This window comes from Oncorhynchus clarkii, unplaced genomic scaffold, assembly GCF_045791955.1.
Source record: "Oncorhynchus clarkii lewisi isolate Uvic-CL-2024 unplaced genomic scaffold, UVic_Ocla_1.0 unplaced_contig_178_pilon_pilon, whole genome shotgun sequence".
NCBI lineage: Eukaryota > Metazoa > Chordata > Actinopteri > Salmoniformes > Salmonidae > Oncorhynchus > Oncorhynchus clarkii.
The window spans coordinates 21,785-38,059 of NW_027261109.1; the positions used below are offsets into that span (position 1 = coordinate 21,785).

Here is a 16,275-nt window from a genome sequence, read left to right on the forward strand (position 1 = left end):
AGGACTTGAATTAGCCTATTCCTGAGAGAGGGGCAGGGCATTATTACATCGAGTTTGATGAATAGCAACAAAATAGGCCAATTTGTTCATCTGACCCAAGTAGGCTATTACAGCTAAAAAGTCGCATATGCTTTTCTTAATAAGTAATCCTTATTAAATGTGTAAACCATTTCAAAGCCACCAGTATATTAAGAATGACGTTACTGCAGTGTTGTAATTTTCTTCCGGGTTGGGCTGGAGAGGGAGGATGCTTTCATATCGGGATCACAGTCATTGGGTGCGATGCTGCCTCTGGGTGCTCTGCAACCGACAGCCGCCCGACCGACTGCCGCAGGGGCTTTCTGAACCCGAGCCGAGTGCTGCCTACACACACAAGCTACCAGCTCTCATACTCGGCAAAATTGCTCTGCTATCACGTACTGACCTAACAGTATACGATGTTTTCAATGGACGCCGTTTCGCAAGACATTTTTTAAGTCGCAGTTTTCGAACATGGAAATGACCTCTTCTCGGATTATTTTTGGGGTACAACTGTGATCTCTTCATCACACATCGACTGGAGCAGAGTCAGACACTCCATTTGCTAGCGCATGCGAACATCTCGTCTTTGGCAGTTAGCTTGGTAACGTTAGTCGACGTGTCTAGCTTTCTGGATGTTTAGTGTCCATAATACTGGATTTAGTTTTCAGTTGCCCTTGGCGTCGAGCTAGTTTTAGATTGGGTATTGTTTTAAACACCATTATCTAGCTAAAGCTGGCTAGCTGCGTGTTATAACAAGCAAGGGAGATTTTGTTCGTCAAAGCACATCTGACTGGTTCGAGATCAGCAGGGGGTTCGTTGGGATACGGAATGCGACTCGCTAAATAACCAAGCCTCGGCTACACAGGAGAAACCACATACATTTCTCCGTTTTCATTCAAAAGGTACGTATTTAAATGTTAGCAAATAATACCCGATATGTATTGCTGGAAAAGTGGTGTTGAATTGTGTTGTTTATGCTAAACCAGTCGGTAATTGAGCTAGCTAATCCATAACCAGCTAGCTGGCAAGCAAGCACTGCCGTTGTCGATGATTGACAGCGTCTGGCCAGGTAACGGTAACTAACGGTCACATGGTCGGCTGGAGGAAGGCTGGATATGTTGTGTTGGACTGTGTAGACCACGACAGGAAATATATGCCTGTACATGAAAAGCTGCTGTGTAATTTCAATATTCATGCTGTCATCAATTATTCTACTGAAATATGTATTTTACTGTAGCAAGTGCTTAAACTGTCCCCAAAATGTTTATTTTCTGTGAGCATTTGGATGGAATGGTCTAACTACTCACAAATGCCCTTGTTATGATGATATATTGCTCTCAATAATGACTTATCACAAAATAGCATTGACCTGAAAGTAAGCCAAGGTTTAGGCCTAGTCACTAACACTTCATATAGCCTATTGTTAGTTGCTCCCCGTGTCTGTATTAATGTCAGTAGGCCTACTTAAAATAGCCTTGTAATGGAGTGGTTTGGGTAGCTATCACACAAATGCAATATAAGTAACAGCCCCTATTCCAACCAACTCTAGTATAATGCAATCATCAAAAGTACTAGTGTAACAAATGAACATCTTTACAATAGTAATTACAGCGTTACAACACATGTATAAGAGCAACTAAATATGACTATGACTTCTTACCACCAGCTGTGAACTCTGAGTCAGTTGGAGTCGGTCCAGAACGAGGCCTATAGCCATGCATGCCTCTCCCAGCTCCAGCTCGTGCTCTACAATAGGCCTGAAGTTGATTACATTTCACGTAACCTAATATAGAGGCGCGTTAATGTATGTGGATTCCGGGCCAGAGCAGGTCTATGTGTGTGTGTGTTTCTGTGTGTGAAAGAGAGTGTTTGTCTTTGTATGCGAGCAGAGCGAGCCAGTGAGCGTGCACTCACAGTGCTGTAATTATACATCTGATAGATAAGGAAATGGATTCACAATCAATCCTGTAACTCTCTGGCTGCAGATGAAGATGTAGGGGAATGAAATGAGTCTGTCATGTTTCTCCAGGGGCAGGAAGAGATGGGCATCCATTATTTATACTCTGTGCCTGTGGATGAGGCCCAGGCTCTGTGGCTCTGGCTTGCACAATAGGAGAACATGTGCAGAACAGAGCAGCGCTGGAGGGAAACTATCTGGCCTTATCTGTTAGCATGGGCCCCCCGCTACCCAGAGCACAATGTGGCCAGAGGGCATGGATGGCTGTGTACACTGAAACACAACACTGTGTTATTGCTTACAGCAGCAGAGAGCTGAGCTTGGAGTGACGACTGCAGCTGAACCGCAAAGAGGGAGAGAGAATACAGTTGTCCTTTAGCAACAGTTGAAATGTAATGACAGTTGCACAATCTCTCTCTCTCTCTCTCCCACACACACACACACACACACACACACACACACACACACACACACACACACACACACACACACACACACACACACACACACACACACACACACACACACACTTTCTCAAACCATGTGTGACTTCAGGCATTTGATGTTCAAAGCCCCTCTAAGTCCTCGGTCTGGCGATGTTGTGCCATGTTTTGAATCCCCCCTCAATGAGACTGAAAGTTATTGTGTCATGTTTACTACCCTTCTACAGTGGAAATGCTGTGGGTTAGCCAATAGCCAAGCCCTGTTTTAAGGCATTACTGTCCAGCATTCACAGGAAATGAATCATGTTCCTCAATTCAAGGCCGTGGCGTCTGCATGATGTGTTTCCTGTCCTGCTGCGTGTTCAGGTCCAGACCACAGCAGATGTGCTCCCCTATTTGGTGTGTGTGTGTGTTTCTGAGTCTGTCTGTGTGTTTCTCTAAGAGAGTGGATTTAGTGAGTGTGTGTAGTTTGGAGTTGCTCTGGTGGAACAATAGCTCTATTCTGCGCTGTCTCTCTGGAGGAAGGCAGCGTTGGTTCTCCCTGAGCTGTGCCAGTGAGGCAGGCTCAGACTCAAACTGGGTGACTGGGGTTGGGTAGGATTGGGTTTCCCCAGCCACCTGGAGCTCCCAGCACAAGAATGCCATTGTTCCCTCTGGTCCGTGGCCGGAACACAGAACCCTGCAGACTGGGGATGAGGAGTCACCCTGTATCACCTGATATCTAAACCCTGTATCATTATAACTGACCCACAGAGATCTATATCACTGCAGCCTGTAGATTTGAGTCATTTAGCATACACTCTTATCCGGAGAGACTTAGAGGAGCAATTAGGGTTAATTGCCTTGCTCAAGGGCATCTCGGCAGATTTTTCACCTAGTCGGCTCAAGGATTCGAACCAGCGACTTTTCAGTTAATGTCCCGCTAGGTTACCTACCAGAATCCCATATTAATAACTCAGACTGACCTTCATCACTGGCCCATGTAGCCTAGGCCTAGTTTATCTCCCTGTGTCGAAGGCTGGGACAGGGGAACAACACTAGGAGTGGGATTAAGTTGGATATTGACGCTGATCCAAGGTCGTGTTGTCTTTTCACATAATGGGTAAAGTTAGGATTTGGGGAAGGCAAGCTGATCCTAGATCTGTGCCTAAGAACAACTTCTGTCCAGAACGGGATGAATTGGATGGTTATCTATTTTATAGTTAGAAGGAAGGAAGGAAGGAAGGAAGAAGGATGTACTGTTGTATTTCCTGTTGATCCCCAGTATTGATCGATGCAACTGACACGACAATGAGATTATCTCAGATGATCGCTACTGATGTTAGCTAATAAGATGATGTCATAATAACAACAACAGCATCACTCAGACACACATAGGGGGCTATACATCTGATGGCTATAAGGAAAGCTGCTGCCAGAGAGAAAATTCTCTCTCACCTTCTTTCTCTATCCTTAACTCTTCTATCTCTCTCTCTCTCTCTCTCTCCATTGTTTTTTAAACATGTCGCAAGCTGCAATTCCTTTTCTAGCTTTCAAATAGGCATGTAGTTCTCCACTCCTCTGCAACTCTTCCCCAGGTCCCTAGTGCACTACTTTCTCTTGTACACTATGTTTTCTGTCAACCTGGTCAAATAATGGTTCATAAAACAACCAAAATATGTTTTATATTTTCCAAAATTGTTTTCTCAGTTATATTTTTCCTGGTTTTAGATTATTGAGGCTTTTGACTCTCAAAATTACCATTGTTCATAGAGAAACAATTAAATTTGATCTTCTGTTAAATCACATCGAAAAACCTTTTTTTAGGTCTGGAAGAAAACTAACACATTTTTATTTTAGAGTGTAATTCCCCTTTAATTGGCATCTATCAAGTGAGGAATGTGCTGAGGAATGTGCTGTCTAATGTGCCAGTCTAGCCATGGTTCTGTAAGCTACTGCTGCTGCTCTTTTCATGGTTTGAAGTTTGAAAAGAACAAATAAAAATAGAAATTATATACTTACTCATGATATACTTCTGCCAGGTAAGCCTACTTTGAAAGGTAACATTATATCTAGAAAGTTTTGGGGAAAGTATTTCAGTCAACCCACAAGATGGTTATCACATCCACTGGCTACACACAGAGTGATAGACAAACGCCTGCACCACACAGACAGACAGGGGAAATATTGCTGGAAATAAATAGGCAGATATTGTGTTAGGTTTGGCTTTTTAAGCCAATAGTGTCTAACCAGGGGTGGGATGATGTCAATGTTGTGTTGATTAGATAGTAGCTGACTGCTTGCTGTGTCTAATACTTGTGAGATTTGTTAATGACTGTTTGCGGTGGAACATGTGTAAATTGCATTTACTTTCAGAATTGTTTGGCAAGCTACTCATAGGTAGGCTCGCGATTGACCTGTTGGAAACTCCTGGTTTACAGAGACTCATGGTGAAATCTGACTGATGCTGATCAGAACTGTCATTGATTGTAGTGTCACGCCCTGACCTTAGAGAGCCGTTTTATTTCTCTATTTGGTGAGGTCAGGATGTGATGTGGGGTGGGCAATCTATTTTTTGTATTTCTTTGTGTTTGGCCCGAGTGTGGTTCCCAATCAGAGGCAGCTGTCTATCATTGTCTCTGATTGGGAATCATACTTAGGTAGCCTTTTTCCCACCTATGTTGTGGGATCTTGTTTTTGTACAGCTCTTGTAGCCTACAAAACGGTACGGTCGTTTTGGTTTCACTTTATTTTGTTGCTGGTTCTCATTTAAATAAATATGATGACCACAAATTACGCTGCGCCTTGGTCTCCCTCAAACAACGCACGTTACATGTAGACACACACACACACACACACACACACACACACACACACACACACACACACACACACACACACACACAGAGAGCCCTGTTTTACAAGATATTCATATTGAAAGAACAGTTTTGACACAAGGAGGGTTTTTCTTGACTTTGAGGCTAGTCAGGCAAACATCAGCAAATAGCTTAACGATTCTCTATTTGATCAGTCAGTTTTTAGCTAATGTACTTTAAAAACACTCAAATCAAACTGGGTTTTGGATTTCAACATTGACTGACCTTCGGAACAGGAAGATGTCATAAATGAAACATACTCTGATTTTATTTTTCATCTTCAAAAGGTTCTGAATTTTAGAAGGGCCTTATTTATGAAGATTGTGTCTAGCATCTTTCAGAGACGTCTGTAGCATCTAGGCTACCACAGGCTCTCCATAATCCTAGTGCAGTGTTGATCAGATACATTCACTCTACCAGTCTGCTTCATCATGTTCTTCTCTCTGATCTGATGGTCTGATATAAACTGATATACTGCACACTCCTTACCTGGGAGTTTTTTTCCGGATGTTTGTCATAGTTAGATCAGATAGTAGAGGCACTGATTGTAAACTCAGAGTGACCATGGAGAGAGAAGGAGCGAGATACAGAGAGGGGAGTGAGGCAGAGGGGTGGCGTGAGAGAGAGAGCACCATGTTACTGTTTTTGCCTCTCAGGCTTTGTGTGTGTGTGTGTGTTGTGTGTGTCCTCTGGCTGCTCATAGGGTCATATCAGGGATAGAATTGCACGCAGAAGTGGGTCAGGTCAGCCTGTGCCACTGGGGAGCCTTGCCAGCTCCACACACACACACTGAGTGTACAAAACATTAGGAACTCTTTCCTTGCTCTTTCCATGACAGACAGACCAGGTGATTCCAGGTGAAACCTATGATCCCTTATTGATGTAATTTGTAAGTCCACTTCAATCGGTGTAGATGAAGATGTTGAGACAGGTTAAAGAATTATGTTTAAGACTGGAGACATACAGTAGAATGTGTATGTGGCCTTTCAGAGGGTGAGTGGGCAAGACAAAAGATTTAAGTGCCTTTGAACTAGAACTGCAACGCTGCTGGGTTTTTCACACTCAACAGTTTCCTGTGTGTATGAAGAATGGTCCAGCATCCAAAGAACATCCAGCCAACTTGACACAACTGTGGGAAGCATTGGAGTCAACATGGGCCAGCATCCCTGTGGAACTCTTTCAACACCTTGTAGATCCCACCCCAACGAATTGAGGCTTTTCTGAGGGTGAAGGGGGGTGCAGCTCAATGTTTGGAAGGTGTTCCTTATTCTTTGTACACTCAGTGTAGGTGTGTATATATATATATACAGTGGGGAGAACAAGTATTTGATACACTGCCGATTTTGCAGGTTTTTCTACTTACAAAGCATGTAGAGGTCTGTAATTTTTATCATAGGTACACTTCAACTGTGAGAGACGGAATCTAAAACAAAAATCCAGAAAATCACATTGTATGATTTTTAAGTAAGGAATTTGCATTTTATTGCATGGCATAAGTATTTGATACATCAGAAAAGCATAACTTTGGTACAGAATCCTTTGTTTGCAATTACAGAGAATATACGTTTCCTGTAGTTCTTGACCAGGTTGCACACACTGCAGCAGGGATTTTGGCCCACTCCTCCATACAGACCCAGATCCTTCAGGTTTTGGGGCTGTTGCTGGGCAATACGGACTTTCAGCTCCCTCCAAAGATTTTCTATTGGGTTCAGGTCTGGATACTGGCTAGGCCACTCCAGGACCTTGAGATGCTTCTTACGGAGCCACTCCTTAGTTGCCCCGGCTGTGTGTTTCGGGTCGTTGTCATGCTGGAAGACCCAGCTACGACCCATCTTCAATGCTCTTACTGAGGGAAGGAGGTTGTTGGCCAAGATCTCGCGATACATGGCCCCATCCATCCTCCCCTCAATACGGTGCAGTCGTCCAGTCCCCTTTGCAGAAAAGCATCCCCAAAGAATGATGTTTCCACCTCCATGCTTCAAGGTTGGGATGGTGTTCTTGGGGTTGTACTCATCCTTCTTCTTCCTCAACACGGCAAGTGGAGTTTAGACCAAAAAGCTCTATTTTTGTCTCATCAGACCACATGACCTTCTCCCATTCCTCCTCTGGATCATCCAGATGGTCATTGGCAAACTTCAGATGGGCCTGGACATGCGCTGGCTTGAGCAGGGGGACCTTGCGTGCGCTGCAGGATTTTAATCCATGACGGCGTAGTGTGTTACTAATGGTTTTCTTTTAGACTGTGGTCCCAGCTCTCTTCGGGCCATTGACCAGGTCCTGCCGTGTAGTTCTGGGCTGATCCCTCACCTTCCTCATGATCATTGATGCCTCACGAGGTGAGATCTTGCATGGAGCCCCAGACCGAAGGTGATTGACCGGCATCTTGAACTTCTTCCATTTTCTAATAATTGCACCAACAGTTGTTGCCTTCTCACCAAGCTGCTTGCCTATTGTCCTGTAGCCCATCCCAGCCTTGTGCAGGTCTACAATTGTATCCCTGATGTCCTTACACAGCTCTCTGGTCTTGGCCTTTGTGGAGAGGTTGGAGTCTGTTTGATTAAGTGTGTGGACAGGTGTCTTTTATACAGGTAACGAGTTCAAACAGGTGCAGTTAATACAGATAATGAGTGGAGAACAGGAGGGCTTCTTAAAGAAAAACTAACAGGTCTGTGAGAGCCGGAATTCTTACTGGTTGGTAGGTTATCAAATACTTATGTCATGCAATAAAATGCAAATTAATTACTTAAAAATCATACAATGTGATTTTCTGGATTTTTGTTTTAGATTCTGTCTCTCACAGTTGAAGTGCACCTATGATAAAAATTACAGTCCTCTACATGCTTTGTAAGTAGGAAAACCTGCAAAATCGGCAGTGTATCAAATACTTGTTCTCCCCACTGTAATATTTATATAACCACACACACTCTCTCTCTCCTCTCACACACACACACACACACACACACACACAGGCAGGAATCACCTATCGCACACTCAACACATACGTTCTGGCTGGGTAGTGTGTCTCTGCTGTGTGAGGTTGATAATTCGCCAAGGCTAGCTAACACCATGTGGGAGGGTGTGATGCCACCAAGGAATCACTGTGAGATGACTGTGTGTCTCACCATTTAAGACAGGAGAACCATAAACGTCAGGTTTTACAAACCTTTTTTTACAGCCCTGATTGGTCATCTGTAGCTCAGTAGGTAGAGCATGGTGCTTGCAATGCCAGGATAGTGAATTCCATGTATGCACACATTACTTTAAATTGCTTCAGATTGAAGCATTTGGTAAATGTAACTTTTTTTATTTTGTATGTCAGTGTCCGCCCGCCTGAGCCCCACCCAGGGGCACCAAGATGCTGTATTGAACCAAGAGCTCGCCCCGCCTATGCAATAGTTTTCTATAGTCAAGAGTTCACATGATGTTAGTCATGTTTTCCATTCTAGTAAAGCCTCTCAGTTACTTCCTCTCTTATATGCTGTAATAGAACGCAGGAACCACTCAGAGCTCTCTAAGGAGTGTAGAAGTCAGGAATCACTCAGAGCTCTAAAGGGAGTGTAGAAGTCAGGAACCACTCGGAGCTCTAAAGGGAGTGTAGAAGTCAGGAACCACTCAGAGCTCTAAAGGAAGTATGGAAGTCAGGAACCACTCAGAGCTCTCTAAGGAGTGTAGAAGTCAGGAACCACTCAGAGCTCTAAAGGGAGTGTAGAAGTCAGGAACCACTCAGAGCTCTAAAGGAAGTATGGAAGTCAGAAACCACTCAGAGCTCTAAAGGAAGTATGGAAGTCAGAAACCACTCAGAGCTCTAAAGGAAGTATGGAAGTCAGAAACCACTCAGAGCTCTAAAGGAAGTATGGAAGTCAGAAACCACTCAGAGCTCTAAAGGAAGTATGGAAGTCAGAAACCACTCGGAGCTCTAAAGGGAGTGTAAAGCCTTGTGATGTTTATGGTGCTCCTCTCTTAAATGGTGGAATATAATTTTTATGATGGAGAGACTCAGGACATAATGGTAGACTAGTGGTTCATGTTTAGGGTGAGGTCAGACAGAAGATGACAGTGTGTACTATGTACCAGTCAGATGGACAGTGTTTCTAGTCTAATGTTTCTCTCTGGGTTTCCCAGAGCCTCAAGACAAGCTGTTCCCCCTTTTATCCAAAATGACTGATTCAGTTCTTCATCCAGTTTTTCTGCAGTTTGTTTTTCAGCTGTTTGTGTTGTTCTGCAGATTAGTATTCAGATGATGTTGTGCCAGATATCCTCCGGTCCTCTCTGCCTCCTAATAGACATAGAGGCAGAGCCTCCAGTGTCCTCAACAGTGAGGACACTGGGCCTAGTTTCGCCCCCCTCCCCTCCTGACAATGTGTGCTGGGGTCGTGTGTATGTGTACGTGTGTATGTGTGGTTGTGTACGTGTGTCAGGGTTTCTGTTAACTGGCTTTTGTCCAGGAAAAAAATAGAAAAGTTGATTAAATAAAGTTGCCGCAGGCAAGAATAATAATATAATTTTTAAAAAACATTGCGAAATAATGCTTTTTAGCCGATTCATTGATGGGAAATAGTGTAATTATTCCATCCTCAAGGCAATCAAACAAGCGAACTGCTGGTACAGGGACATGGTGGAGTCGCAATTCAACCGCTCAGTATGTGGCAGGGTCTACAGGAAATCACGGGCTACAAAACAAAAACAGCCACGTCACGGATACCGACGTCATGCTTCCAGACAAACTAAACACCTTCTTTGCCCACTTTGAGGATAATACAGTGCCACCGTCTCGGCCCGCTAACAAAGTCTGTGCCCTCAAAAACATATATTTATCTTGTTTCAGTCTTGGGGAGCGAGCTATATCTGTTCCTGTTGATCAGGCAACAGCTGGAGTTTTCACAAGAGGCTGTGTTTACATCGAAGATAGAAGCAGGCCATTGGCTGCCTTCATCACGAGGAGTGTTTATGGGAGTTCTGATTGATTCCAAGTTTAACAGTTGGGCAAATTTGTGTTGAAATATTTTTTATGAGAAAATGTGCAGGAATTGAAGGTGCCAACAAATGTTATAGTCATCATAAAATAGTTTTACAGTCGTATATAAAAAATAATCTCCTCCCTCGACGGGGCTTCGGCCCACCACCCTATGTGTGCCTCTCCTTCAGCATCTGTTTTAGTAGGAGATACGACCCCCACAGGAAAGGCCTGGTTTCCATGGTGCCCCCCCCTCAGAGGAAATGTAATGTGTCCAAATTCTGCTGACTCATTGAGTCAATCACTCACACACACACACACACACACACACACACACACACACACACGTCTCCAATCACAAGAGTCTTCAGTTTGTCTGTCTGTCTGTGAATGATTGAGTATGTCTCTGTGTGTCTGTCTGCTTTGTGAGTGAGTGTGTTTCATTGTCATGTGTGCTGTGCGTATGGTGTGTGTGTGTGTTGGCTGAGTGCCCCAGTCAGAGCAGAGCTGGTTAAGTCAGGAAGGCCTGGAGTAGACAGGATTTAGAGGGATAACTGGGAGCAGAGCAGTACTACTCCACTCACCCTACAGACCAACAGAGGATAGCTTTCTATTGGACTGGCCTATTGTGGCCTAGCTTTCCCTTTCACAGTGGCTTGCATCTTTTTCACATGTCTGTTATTTCACCCAGCCCACTGTTGTGTGAGGGGATGAGAGATGGGGAGACCGAGAGAGTAGAGAGACCCCTTCCCCTCTCTCTTTCTCTCTTTCCTTCTCTCTCTCTCCTTCTGATAAGCATATCTACCCTCAGCCGCTGGGCTAGAGAACAACAGGCCCATTGTGTGTGTGTGTGTGTGTGTGTGTGTGTGTGTGATCAGTGGCAACCTGCCTCATGTGGGTCAGCAGCCACAGATCAGAATGACTTTTCTGGATGTCTCAACTCTGCTCCCACTAGTGTTGGGAGGAGTTAGAACAGACCTCTAGTGTTGGGAGGAGTTAGAACGGACCACTAGTGTTGGGAGGAGTTAGAACGGACCTCTAGTGTTGGAAGGAGTTAGAACGGACCTCTAGTGTTGGGAGGAGTTAGAACGGACCTCTAGTGTTGGGAGGAGTTAGAACGGACCTCTAGTGTTGGGAGGAGTTAGAACGGACCTCTAGTGTTGGGAGGAGTTAGAACGGACTTCTAGTGTTGGGAGGAGTTAGAACGGACCTCTTGGCCTACACTGTCGAATACCAATATCACACTTCTACAATTACAATACCAAGACTGTGTGTGTGTGTTAAGCTTTGTGCACTGTGTGAAGAAGTGCTAAATGTAATATTGATATAGTTCTCATTTGCATTGCTACTGGTGCTGGCCCAGGTTAGGTTTGTGTGTGTGTGTGTGTGTGTGTGTGTGTGTGTGTGTGTGTGTGTGTGCGTGTGCGTGACTGTGCATGTGACTGTGTGTCTGGGTCTGTGCCTAGTCAATGATAGTTACATTTTACAGCAACCAACAGTCTATTGAGTGACTCATTTATTACTCCTACTATATCGGTGTAGCGTCTGTAGTGAGAGAGGATGGAGGACTGGGGGGTTGCAGACAGACAGACAGACAAAGCAGTTGTGCGTTTCTGTGTGTGTTTGTGTAAAACCATATCCCAGGGTGTATCAACCTGTCCCATGGCTTCTGGCCTTTTACTGGAAGAGGAAGCGAGTGTGGTCATGTGACCAAAAATATTCAACACTTTCCCGCGTGAGTCATTTGGCTGGGAATGCCAACCCAGCTGGGATTGAGAACGTTGGGAATGTCATGCTGGCGTCAGAAACATGAGGAAAATGAGAAATGTTCGGAAGAGGAGAATAGGAAAGGAGATCAGAGGGGATATGAAGAGAGGGGATGAGAGAAGAGAATAGGAAAGGAGATCAGAGGGGATATGAAGAGAGGGGATGAGAGGAGAAGAGAATAGGAAAGGAGATCAGAGGGGATATGAAGAGAGGGGATGAGAGGAGAAGAATCCCTGAGCCGACTAGGGGAAAGATCTGTCGATGTGCCCTTGTGCAAGGCACTTAACCCTAATTGCTGCTGGAAGTCGCTCTGGATAAGAGTGTCTGCTAAATGAAAAATGAGAAGAGGGGATGAAGGGGAGAGGGGATGAGAGGAGAGAATAAGATGATAGGAGGAGAGGGGATAAGAGGAAAGAAGATAAGGGGGAGAATGAGTTGGAGGGGAGAGAGCGAGAGGGATTAATAGATCTGGACTGTTACTACAGGATATAACCTACTGTAGCTAGAGGACAAGAGATCTGGACTGTGACTACAGGATATAACCTACTGTAGCTAGAGGACAAAAGATCTGGACTGTGACTACAGGATATAACCTACTGTAGCTAGAGGACAAGATTTCTGGACTGTGACTACAGGATATAACCTACTGTAGCTAGAGGACAAGAGATCTGGACTGTGGCTACAGGATATAACCTACTGTAGCTAGATTACAAGAGATCTGGACTGTCACTAGCTACAGTTGGTTATATCCTGTAGAGGACAAGAGATCTGGACGGTGTTGGTTTGTGTAGGTGGACTGGTGTACATGTAGGCCCAGGTCTGTCAATGTGGTTTCAGTGTCTATGTTGTTCCTTTTCCTCTGCTCAGCAGTCACCACTCTCTGTAAACAGGAAGCAGCTCAAACAGCTCCTCAACCCTCAAGCAGCTCCCCAAACAGCTCCTCAATCCTCAAACAGCTCCTCAAACAGCTCCTCAACCCTCAAACAGCTCCTCCATCCTCAAACAGCTCCTAAGTCCTCAAACAGCTCCTCAAACAGCTCCTCAAGCCTCAAACAGCTCCTTCGTTGCTGCTGGAGTGAAACATGCTTTTATAAGCTCAATCATTGCACAACAATTCAAAATGCAATCGCGTGTTAAAAACTGTTTTTATGGCCATAATTAAAAAGAGCTACTATTTTAATTTTTTTTACTGGTAATTGAAGCGTGCTTCCCATTCGTTAATCAAGTGCATAGACAACGGTAACCAGGCTTCAGCACTGGTTCACACACCACTTTGCAATGAGCTGGAGGCAGTATGCATTTTGAAAACATATAGCCTACTTAATTGTTTGAAACCTGAATGTTTACATCACATATGTCAGAGTCAAGGCCCGCGGGCCACATCCGGCCCGCAAGAAGGTTTTTTACGGCCCCTGGGATGATCTTGATTTATTATTAGAACCGGCCCGCAGCAAGCCGGCAGCCCGCAGATCTTTTACACGCACCAATACTACATTTCCCACAATGCAAAGGTGACGCACCGAGCAGTAGGCTGCTTCATTTCAATATTTATTGGCACAGCAGTCGTCAGCATCACAGTAAAATTAACTTTCAGATACCCATCAAAAATGGCAAAACGGAAGGTGGATACTGAGAACCGGGGGTTTCAAACAAGGTGGGAGTCGGAGTATATGTTCACGAAGGTAGCTGGAAAACCTGTGTGTCTTCTGTGTGGAGAAAGTGTGGCGGTACTGAAAGAGTATAATCTGAGACGACATTATGAAACGAAACACGCGGACACACACGCGGACGCAACTGTCAAGGCCAGTTTTATTTTGGCAGAAGAGATCGCTAAATCAGCCCGGCCATTTACGGAGGGGGATTTCATCAAAAACTGCATGATTAAAGTTTGTGACGAAGTTTGCCCAGAAAAAAGGCAACTCTTTTTAAATGTGAGTCTGAGCAGAAACACCATTGCCGAGAGAGTAGACCAGTTGTCCATCAATCTAAAAGAGCAGCTTGTGAAAAAGGGAAAAGATTTTATTGCATATTCCTTGGCTGTGGATGAGAGCACCGACATTTCTGACATTGCCCAGTTGTCAATTTTCATCCGCGGAGTGGACTCCAACCTAAGCGTGACAGAGGAGTTTTTGGCTTTACGTCCTATGCATGGCACAACTACGGGGCATGATTTGTATGAAGAGGTGTCAAGATGTGTAAATGAGATGGAGCTGCCTTGGGAAAAACTCGTGGGTTTGACAACCGACGGAGCACCTGCGATGTGTGGACACAGGAGCGGACTGGTGGCGAAGATACGGGAAAAGATGCAAGAGGAAAACGCGACAGGTGAGCTGACAGCTTATCATTGTATCATACACCAGGAAGCGTTGTGCGGTAAAGCCTTGAAAATGGAGCATGTAATGAGCATCATCACGCGCACAGTTAACTTTATCAGAGCCAAAGGTTTGAATCACCGCCAGTTCAAGGCATTTCTGACGGAGTTAGAAACGGAGCATGGTGATTTGCCTTATCACACAGAGGTGCGATGGCTAAGCCAGGGAAAGGTGCTTCAAAGATGTTTCGAGCTTCGTGAGGAGATTTGTCTGTTCTTGGACAGCAAAGGGAAAGACACAACACAACTCCGAGACGAAATGTTTCTGTGTGAAATGGCTTTTCTGTGTGACATTACGAGTCATCTGAATGCAATAAACTTGCAGCTGCAGGGTCGGGATCGTGTCATCTCTGATATGTACAGTACAGTGAAGGCATTTAAAACCAAACTGACTCTGTGGGAGACGCAGATGCGGAAAGAAAATTTGAGCCACTTTCCCAGCTGCCAGACCATGAAAGAGAAGCTCTCTACCAGTGCGTTCCCGAGCACACAGTTGGCTGATAAAATAGGTATGCTTGCCGCTGACTTTCGACGCCGATTTGCTGACTTTGAAGCACAAAAAAGCAGGTTGGAACTGCTCGGTAACCCATTTGCTGTTGACGTGGAAAGCTCACCACCAAACCTCCAAATGGAGTTGATTGACCTCCAATGCAATGATGCACTGAGGGCAAAATATGCGGCAGTGGGTGCTGCGGAGTTCGCCCGTTTCCTCCCCGGCACAATGCCCCAGCTGCGCATCCAGGCTGCTCAAACGTTGTCTATGTTTGGCAGCACATACCTGTGTGAACAACTGTTTTCTTTGATGAACCTGAACAAAACATCACACAGAAGTCGACTTACTGCTGAACACCTCCACTCAATTCTGAGGATTTCTTCAGCTCAGAGCCTTACCCCGAACATTGATGAACTTGTGGAAAAGATGGGACACCACCAAGTATCACCCTCAACCTCAAACAAGTGAACATTACTGTGCAATCACATATTTAGAGTTTTTACTCAGTTCAAGTTTAAAAGTTAAAATTTAATATTTGTTTTCACTGCATGTTACTTCTCCTTAAACAAAGTGTTGTTTTTGATTAATAGATTTTTGCACTTTATTTTTTTGTATTTCAATCCAATTATATTTTAAAAATATTTCAGTTGAGTGGATGATAGAAAATTGCTATTATTGTTTTTTCTTTGAAGTAAATTTAGCCCACTTTTGCTAAAATAGAAAATATAGTCTACTGATGGTGCCTTGAATACCGGTTTCTTTCATTTAATGTTCATGTTATGGGGATATTTATATAAAGGAAATTTGTCTTTTGTGTCTGTTGAAAATTAAAGATTACTGACAGAGCCATAAGAAAATATTGCTTTATTTATCTGATCATATTGTAATATATTTGTTAGGTTTTCAGTAGGTTCAATTAGGTTCACTAGACTATATGCGTCATTTAAACATTTTTCAATGAACATTCGAACAGTCCGGCCCTCGTCTTGTAGCTGATTTTTTTATTTGGCCCTCCGTCCATTTGACTTTGACACCCCTGGTTTACATCATATTATGAGGCTTGCTTCAAAGTAGCCTAGCCAAAAAAGTATTTCACATGCCCTTGAAACCAGTAGCCTTTTCTATTTATTGGTTTTCAAATCAACTTTCTTTCATTGTCCAGTAGCCAATCTTCAACCCTATTCATATTAGCAACCCTATTCATATTAGCAACCCTATTCATATTAGCAACCCTATTCACATTAGCAACCCTATTCATATTAGCAACCCTATTCATATTAGCAACCCTATTCATATTAGCAATCCTATTCATATTAGCAACCCTATTCATATTAGCAACCCTATTCATATTAGCAACCCTATTCATATTAGCAACCCTATTCATATTAGCAACCCTATACATATTAGCAACCCT

The 16,275-nt window shown here is 44.0% G+C and overlaps 1 protein-coding gene across 1 annotated transcript in view; it reads left to right on the forward strand.

The window, feature by feature from the left end:
• Window positions 1-268: 268 nt before the first annotated feature.
• The window catches only part of LOC139404869 (polypeptide N-acetylgalactosaminyltransferase 1-like), a 68,991-nt gene continuing 52,984 nt past the window's right edge, over window positions 269-16,275 (forward strand). The window contains exon 1 of the mRNA XM_071147403.1: window positions 269-923. The gene's annotated coding sequence lies outside the window, so the exon portion shown is untranslated. The remainder of the gene's footprint in view (window positions 924-16,275) is intronic.